General features: G+C 46.8%; 1 non-coding gene across 1 annotated transcript; it reads right to left on the bottom strand.

Moving 5' to 3' along the window:
• Positions 1-239: 239 nt before the first annotated feature.
• On the bottom strand, positions 240-312 carry TRNAS-CGA (transfer RNA serine (anticodon CGA)). Its single transcript has one exon. It is a non-coding gene; the product is annotated as a tRNA-Ser (tRNA).
• Positions 313-9,164: the final 8,852 nt, after the last annotated feature.

Genomic DNA, 9,164 nt, shown 5'->3' with positions numbered 1-9,164 from the left:
TGGTCGCGGCGGGCCTGGACTGGGGCCTGCTGGCGCGAACTGAGGGACCACACCGTTCCCAGAATATATATATATATATATATATATATATATATATATATATATATATATAGTCATATCATAAGAAGCCAACAAACACTGACACCAAGGACAACACAGGGGACATTACTTGTGCTTTTTATAAATGAAATAAAGAAACTATAAATTAATGGAAATGAAAGTGGATGAAAAAAACAACTTGCCGCAGGTGGGAACCGAACCCACAACCTTCGCATTTCGCGTGCGATGCTCTACCAATTGAGCTACCGCGGCGCCGTTTCCCCATCCCCTTTCCTGGGTATTTATGTGTCCTAGTAGAACCCTGGAAATGTTCGCCAGCGCCACCACTCACAGACCTTGGCGGCGGACGTGGAACGTTCTTTTCTCCCACTTATCCCAGGTAGACTGTGGATTCAACACTTTCAACTACATTAAACAATTCTTCACAGACCGCCAAACCTTTATCCGGATACAAGACACGGAACATGGCCCGTACCAGCTCGGTACGCGAGGTACCCCGCAGGGAGCGGTACTCTCACCGCTCCTTTTCAATCTGGCTATGATGAAGCTCCCTTCCCTACTGGGTGAGGTCCCAGGCGTGCAGCATGCTCTCTACGCCGATGACATCACATTGCGGGCTTCTCACGGATCGGTTGGAGCAATCGAGGTCAACCTGCAGCATGCGGCGGCTATTGTGGACGAATATGCCCGTCGATGCGGCATGGAATGCTCCCCGACCAAATCGGAATTTGTGCACTTACGACCTAACACGAAGTGCACCACTAAACTCAACCTATACCTATGTACAGGCCCCCATCCCGGAGCGCGACGAGATCGGAGTTTTGGGCCTTAGGATACTCAGGAACCGCAAAATTGACACCACTCTTCAAGAGCTCCGTAAGGTGGGGGACCAAGTGGGTCGTATGATCCGCAGTGTATCCAATAAAAAGGGGCGCTTGCGATGCAAGGACGCTTGCATTCGTAACCAGCCGCATACTCTGCTCGGTGCCCTACCTCCACATACGCAAATGCGATGAAAACGCCTTTGAGGTGATTTTACGCAAAATATAGAAGAGAGCCCTCGATCTTCCCATTACTACGTCCAACAAACGTCTCCTCGAATTGGGGATGACTAATAGTTTTGGGGAAGTACGCGAGGCTCATCTTAACAATCAATTCTTGCGGTTGAGCAAAACACCAGCGGAAGCCGCCTCTTAATTGTACCGCTTGCCCATCCGATATATAACCCACACGGAACCCAGAGTCTCCCTGCCAGACGCTTGGCGTATCGCCTTAAAGGTAAACCCTCTCCCTAATAACGTGACACGAGATACTCACGAGGGCCGCCGCCAAGCGCGCGCTACAAGGTTCACCAGAACATATGGAGATCGCCCAGGAGTATTCTATACGGAGGCTGCCGGCCCTCACCACGGTGGTTGGTTTACGGCGGCTGTCGTCCATCAATGGCCTCACCTTCCGGGCCCCCAATATTACTCACGCGGAGGAGGTATCTACCGCGCTTGCTGCCGCAGATCCAGCGTCTCGAGTCATCATTACTCATTCGAGGGGTGCTTGCCGCAATACAGAACAAGGCAAAATCCCATATCGTGCCTTCCACGTCCTTAAGAAATGTGAGAACCAGGGATTACAACCCCCGCGCTCCATCATTTGGGCCCCAGCTCATCAGGGAATAGAGGGGAACGAAGTAGCCGACACTACAGCCCACGCGCTTCATTTCCGGGCGTCGCCTCTATCACCAGTCGACGAGGTTCCTGAATTCAAACCGGCAATCACCTTTAAAGAAATCACACAGCTGTATCAGCTTAATCACGGCTGATACTTCTCTCCTTGCAAAGGTGTCAAAAAGACGGAGGAGTGCTGGCTTCTCCGTCTCTACACGAATACAGTGCTGTGCCCGGCGGTGCTGAAACACTTCAACCCGGCATTTTCGGTTGAGTGTCCGCAAACACATTCCTGTGGGGAGATGTTTGCGGATACACACCACATGGTGTGGGCATGCCCCTCCAATCCTGCATTCCCCCCGAACCCCCACCCTACCCGAGAGGACTGGGAGGCCGCCCTGCTCGGTTGCTCAACCCTCCAGGACCAACGTGCCCTGGTGGCCCGAGCCAAAGCCACTGCAGAAGCCACGGTAGTCCCAGACTAGGAAACCGCCCCCCCCCCCCCCTAGATTTTGTAAGGGCTGAGCCCTCGGGGCTCAGCTCACGCCTCTCCTGTAAATAGCAGAAATAAAGTTTATCCCCACCACCTCCACCGAGGTCCACTCCGTGTATCACGCCACGCCGGGTGTCTTCCGGTGCGGCCACGTAAGCGTTCACGTCGTATGAGCGTCCCTCGATCGTGAGGCTAATGATGCGCCTCGCGAGCTGGGCGGCCTCTTCGTTCGGCGTGCTCACGATTATTATGTTGGATCCTGTACGGAGCCTGGTGATCAGGTCTCTTCCCTCGAACTTGTTGCTGCATGCCGCGGCTACGGCCCGGGTCACTTGAAATTGCTGGAGCGACTTGACTACGAGTCCCGTCGGTTGTAAAATAATCTTGAAATCGTCCCTGGGGAGCGGCCTCTGCCTAGGCTGTCGCTGCGCTCCTATCCCGTCTTGTTTCAGCGCGCCGGCAGCTGGCGCGCCAGCTGGGGCCGGGGATTCCCCTCCGACGTCACCTTGAGCGGCTGGGGAATTCCCGCTGCTGGCGGCGTTTCGTGCGTTCTTCCTCTGTCGCTTCTTTCGGCATTTGGTCATGGCCGATTCCCAATTTGCTTCGTCTTCTTTTTGGGTGTCTTGCTGCTCCTGCATGGCGGAGTCCTCGATCTCCCCGTCCGCCAAATTTTCGGAGTCGGAGGCGCCGAGGTAGTCATCGTCCATCTCTTGCGCTTCTAGTAAATTCCGTGCTAGTCTGCTCGTCGATGGCTCAAAATTCGGATATTTCGTGGAGCGGTAGCCGGTCCCAGGCTGCATCGCTGTCGCTGAGCGGGCCTGGCTGCCCTCTTAGCGGCGAGCGTTTCCCGCCAAAGTCGCCTGAGCCACGTGGAGGTTTAAAGTGCGGTAAATTGCCAAAAAATGGTCCTACCGTCTTGAAACCGGTGTCCGGGTGATCCAGCTTGTGAGTTCTCTCAGATCCAACCAAAAGTTGGCGGCCCGGTGGGCCGGGATAGTCCGTGGGGGTCGGAACCTACGGAGCCCATGAGGCGCACGTCCGCACTGCCCACTTCAGTGAAGAATTCTTCGGCGTTACACGAAGTTCCTTCAAGTGCAACTGTTATTAACCTTTTCAGTCACGGAGTACACGTTCGTGGACGCGACTTACTCTTGCTAAGGGAGTGCGATTATTAATTTTTCAGTCGAACATGAATCGAATATCAAGTCATCATCATCAGCAGCCTGGCTACGCCCACTGCAGGGCAAAGGCCTCTCCCATACTTCTCCAAATACCCCGGTCATGTGCTAATTGTGGCCATGTTGCCCCTGCAAACTTCTTAATCTAATCCGGCCACCTGACTTTCTGCCGCCCCCTGCTACGCTTTTCTTTGTATCCAGTCCGTAACCCTTAATGACCATGGGTCTTCCCTCCTCATTACATGTCCTGCCCATGCCCATTTCTTTCTCTTGATTTCAATTAAGATGTCATTAACTCGCGTTTGTTCCCTCACCCAATCTGCTATTATCCCTTAACGTTACACCCATCATTCTTCTTTCCATAGCTCGTCCTCAATTTAAGTAGAACCTCTTTCGTAAGCCTCCAGGTTTTTGCCCCGCAGGTGAGTACTGGTAAAACACTGCTGTTATAAACTCTTTTATAACTCTGTTTTATAAACTCTGTTATAAACTCTTATAAACACAGCTGAATAAACTCTTTGACTCTTTGACTCTTATACACTTTCCTTTTGAGGGATAATGGCGACTTGCTGATCGTGATCTGAGAATGCCTGCCAAACGCACCCCAGCCCATTCTTATTCTTCTGATTATTTCCGTCTCATGATCCGGATCAGCAGTCACTACCTGTCCTAAGTAGATGTATTCCCTTACCACTTCCAGTGCCTCGCTACCTATCGTGAACTGCTGTTCGCTTCCGAGACTGTTAAACCTTACTTTAGTTTTCTGCAGATTAATTTTTAGACCCACCCTTCTGCTTTAATAATAATATTTGGGGTTTTACGTGCCAAAACCACTTTCTGATTATGAGGCACGCCGTAGTGGAGGACTCCGGAAATTTTGACCACCTGGGGTTCTTTAACGTGCGCCTAAATCTAAGCACACGGGTGTTTTCGCATTTCGCCCCCATCGAAATGCGGCCGCCGTGGCCGGGATTCGATCCCGCGACCTCGTGCTCAGCAGCCCAACACCATAGCCACTGAGCAACCACGGCGGGTCCCTTCTGCTTTGCCTCTCCAGGTCAGTGAGCATGCGTTGAATTGGTCCCCTGAGTTACTAAGCAAGGCAATATCATCAGCGAATCGCAAGTTACTAAGGTATTCTCCATTAACTCTTAACTCCTATTCTTCCCAATCCAAGTCTCTGAATACGTCTTGTAAACACGCTGTGAAAAGCATTGGAGAGATCGTATCTCCCTGCCTGACGTCCTTCTTTATTGGGATTTCGTTGCTTTCTTTATGGAGGACTACGGTGGCTGTGGAGCCGTTATAGATATCTATCAGTATTTTTACGTACGGCTTGTCTACACCCTGATACCGTAACGCCTGCATGACTGCTGAGGTTTCGACTGAATAAAACGCTTTCTCGAGTACTCGAGTGCTCTTCGAAAATTTTTGGAATGAACAGCCCAGGAAGCACGCTAGCTAGTAGAAATCTAGCTTACAGCTTGATCTCCCTACTCTTATGGCTAGTAGCCATATTTGGAAGCGCTGCTGTATCTACGGTGTAAAACATTCGATGTACAGGCATGTTTCAGCTTCACAGGTGCTATAGTTATCTCTACTTACCATGTTTACGATCCTGGAAGGTTGAATTATTATTTTACATGGCACTACAAAAGCGCAACAAAGCCAACTACCTCGGTAAAATTTTCAGTTTGACTGTTGTCAGTGTCTTTTTTTTGTGCCAATTCCCAAACAGATGAGTAGTTGTCAAGCCCTTAATCGTGCCACTGTAATATTCTCCAAATATCAATTGATAATCATTTAAAAAAGTAGTAAATACAGTGCAAAAACAGTTTTATCAGTACATAGCACCAGTACCGAAATAATTATACCAATGTTCACAAAGAAATGTATTTGTGCTATATGTATTGGTCTCCCACTCCTTGTAAACGGAAAGACAACGGTTTTCATCGGAGCTCGTGCACTTATATGCGTTTCTAGTGATGAAATGGCATCAGCACTAACCAACTTTAATATTTACCAAAGTTGGAAGCGATATATTACGGGAGGTTTTCATACAAAGCATGACATCAGCATCTACGCATGTGCAGCAGAACAAGTGACTTTATATTATGCCTCTTTATTTAAAAAGATAAGATATAGCTTTCAGAAGTGTAGTAGTTCTGTCTAAGCACACACTGTATGTACATATTGCATGAGAGTCATTTTATATTGTTCAGTGATTCTGAACGTTCGAGCACTATGCCTGTAAATCCACATTTTCAGAGCCAGGAAGGACCGTTGTTATGTGATACAAGTGTATGAGTATTAGCATACTATGCCATGCATGCAAACTATAGCAGCGCACTTAATAAGCATGTCTCAGAAATAGTGCGACATATGTACGATTCCATTTCTCTGGTTCCACAGGTCATGAGTAGGTTCCACTGCATATGCTACTGATATGCAGTAGACTTGCACTGGTATGAAATTGAATGGATCCATATGCAAAAACAACATATACAATTTCCACGACCGAATATAGCCAATAAACATGAGAATCACCTCAGGTAAACTGCGCTCCAAACGGTTGCATCTAGTACCAAAGCTAGCAGATCTGACGGCAAGTGTTTGGAGAGTGCATTTTGTTAAAGAGAAAATATGATGCAGAAAGGCTGTTTCCTGTCTCTACACAGAGACAATTAATATTTCGGGTTTTACGTGCCAAAACCACTTTCTGATTATGAGGCACGCCGTAGTGGAGGACTCCGGAAATTTTGACCACCTGGGGTTCTTTAACGTGGACCTAAATCTAAGCACACGGGTGTTTTCGCACTTCGCCCCCATCGAAATGCGGCCGCCGTGGCCGGGATTCGATCCCGCGACCTCGTGCTCAGCAGCCCAACACCATAGCCACTGAGCAACCACGACGGGTCACACACAGAGACAACCTTGCATAATTGCTCACAGAAGGGAGCAGGTAAAAATTTTTGTTTATTTCATAAATACCAATGTGGTCGCTACGACTACGACTAATAGAGCGGGTGCTTAGTAATGCAACTTATCACGGCCACCATTCAACTTTTCCATCATTCTGAGGGACGGCTGGCGTCGCTGCTGTTCGTGGGTGCTCTCAATATATTGCACTAGCCATACGTTTTCCCTTTAGTTACTACAGCAAATAGCACTCCCGCTCCATCTTCTTCTGTTTGTTCCCCTCACTCCCTTTATCATTAGTTAGGAAATGTCCCCTGCCCTATTTCGCGATAGGTAGGTACTTCCTTTCCTTCTTCAGTGGCTCTCCGATTGGAAAGGAATTTCCAATCTGGCGGCCATTGACGTGTGTTAATAATTACATGCCTGAAGACTGTTGCAGATGTCCTCCCTGTCAAAGGATCTTCAGGCAGGTGGGACTACATGGATCATCGGACAAACCTACTACCACCATCGTCATTGGGGCAGTTGGATCATGTTTCTTCACGGCACTTTTATTTATTATTTATTTCAACATACTGTCAGCCCTTTGACAGGGTTATTACAGGAGTGGGGTACCGAAAGAAACAGTAATAATAGTAATTGTCAGGGTAGATATGCTAAAGAAGTACAAATAAGAAGGAAAAACATACGTACAACAGTAGGTATGAATACGAATATTGACAAGCATGCCAATAGAAAAAACAAATAATCATATGGAGAATACAAATAAATGACATCAGGGCAATGAGTACGTATTAAGTGAGTTATGCAACATCTCAAGGAAATCAGCAATTCTTTGCTGTTCGACTACAAGTCGGTCAAGGGTATTCCATTCCCGAATGCATCTGGGGAGAAAAGAATAATAGAATTTATTGTTGTTGCACGCATATTCTTGGAGTGTAAGATCATCTGTATGACGTAGTTGCCTTGTTTGTTTAGTTTCGACGTATCTTGTGTGGTCTGTCTTAAAATAGTTGTGCAGTGGCATGTATAACAACTTCAGGCGGTGAATTTTAGCCCGACTTTCGAGTGAAGGCAAACCTGCACGGCGTAGCAATTCTGTCGGGGAATCAAGGCGTCGATAGCGGTTAAAAATAAATCTAATCGCTTTGTGCTGCACGTTTTCAAGCATGCTGATACCGCTACTTGTGAAGGGGAACCAGATTATACTGGCGTATTCTAGAATCGGTCGGACAAGTGTGGTGTACGCTAAAAGCTTAGTGTCACGGTCAGCATGCCGCAGCGTCCGCTTAAGGAAAAACAATTTTTTCATTGCTTTCGCTGTTATAGCTTCCGGGTGAACTGCCCAACTGAGATCAGAAGTTATTATTAGACCGAGATATTTGTACTGGCTTACATTTCGGAGCGTGACGTTATTAAAGCCACAAGGAAATGCTAAGCTTGTTTGAATTTTGTTATTGACATTGCAACTGTTTTGTCTGAATTAATCACCATTTGCCAGTTAGAGCACCAACTTACTACTTCATTCAGGGCAATGTTTAGCTCAATTTGGTCACTGTAGCTTTTGACCTCTCTATACAGTATGCAGTCGTCTGCAAATAGCCTAACATTTGCGTTAATGTTGACTGCCAAGTCATTTATAAACAACAAAAATAATATCGGTGCAAATACGGATCCCTGGCGCACACCGAATGTGACGTTTAATGTGTCAGAAACGTGCTCATTGCATTGCACAAATTGTTGACGGCCGGACAAATAGCTTGATATCCATCGAGTCATCGGCCCATCACCAAGTTTGCGGACCAGCTGAATAACAAGCTTTTCATGGGAAACCCGATCAAACGCCTTCGAGAAATCCATAAAAATTATGTCAATTTGGGAGTGTTCATTAATGCCTTGTGCCAAGTCGTGTATTATCTCGAGCACTTGGGTTACGGTCGAGAGGCCTCTCCGAAATCCGTGCTGGTTGGGGTGTAGCAGATCATTGTCTTCGACAAACTTTGTGATGAATTTGAGGACAATATGCTCGAGTATTTTACAGCTAGTACACGTCAAGGAAATGGGCCTGTAGTTTGATGGGATCGTCTTGTCATCGGATTTGTGCACTGGGATTATTTTTGCGACTTTCAATTCAGAAGGAATCTGTGAATCCTGGATAGATTTTGTGAATATTAAGCGTAGATACTTACTAAATGGTTCTGCATACCGTTTGAGAAAAGCGTCCGGTATTCCGTCTGGGCCACAGCTCTTTTTTTCATCAAGGTATAATAGCAGACACAGTATACCACTCTCGGTTATTTCTGGAGTTTCTAGTAATTTATTTTTGGTAGATGGGATAATCGTGGAATGGTGCACTAGTCCATTATCGATTGTAAAAATGGACTGGAAGTAGCGATTGCATTGACCCGCCTTATCTTTTGTTTCTATTGAAGGAGATGCCTTTCTACGCTATGTTTACCATTTACGTAACGCCAAAATTTTGCTGGTGACGTTTTCATGAACTTGGATAGAGTAGTACCATAGTAGTGCATTTTGGAAACGCGTATTTTGCTTTTCAATGTTTTAGATAACGCGGAAATCTGAGTGGTGAAATTAGCGGCTAAACCAGACCGCTTAGCTTTCCTCAGCCTACTAATTTTACGTTTAACGTGAATTATTTCGCGGTTAATCCATGGATTATACGTTCTTGTAAGCTTACGCTCTAGTGGGACAAAATTTTCAATACAATGCATGACGTGTGCTTTGAATTGCAACCATATATGATCTATCGACGAGTTTTTATCCGAGCAAAGATCTGAAAAATCGAGGAATTCGTGAGATATGTGATTATTGCATCGTTGTCTGCTCTGTTGA

The sequence above is a fragment of the Dermacentor variabilis genome, unplaced genomic scaffold (assembly GCF_050947875.1).
Source record: "Dermacentor variabilis isolate Ectoservices unplaced genomic scaffold, ASM5094787v1 scaffold_16, whole genome shotgun sequence".
NCBI classification, from domain to species: domain Eukaryota; kingdom Metazoa; phylum Arthropoda; class Arachnida; order Ixodida; family Ixodidae; genus Dermacentor; species Dermacentor variabilis.
This window is presented reverse-complemented; position numbering and strand designations above follow the sequence as displayed.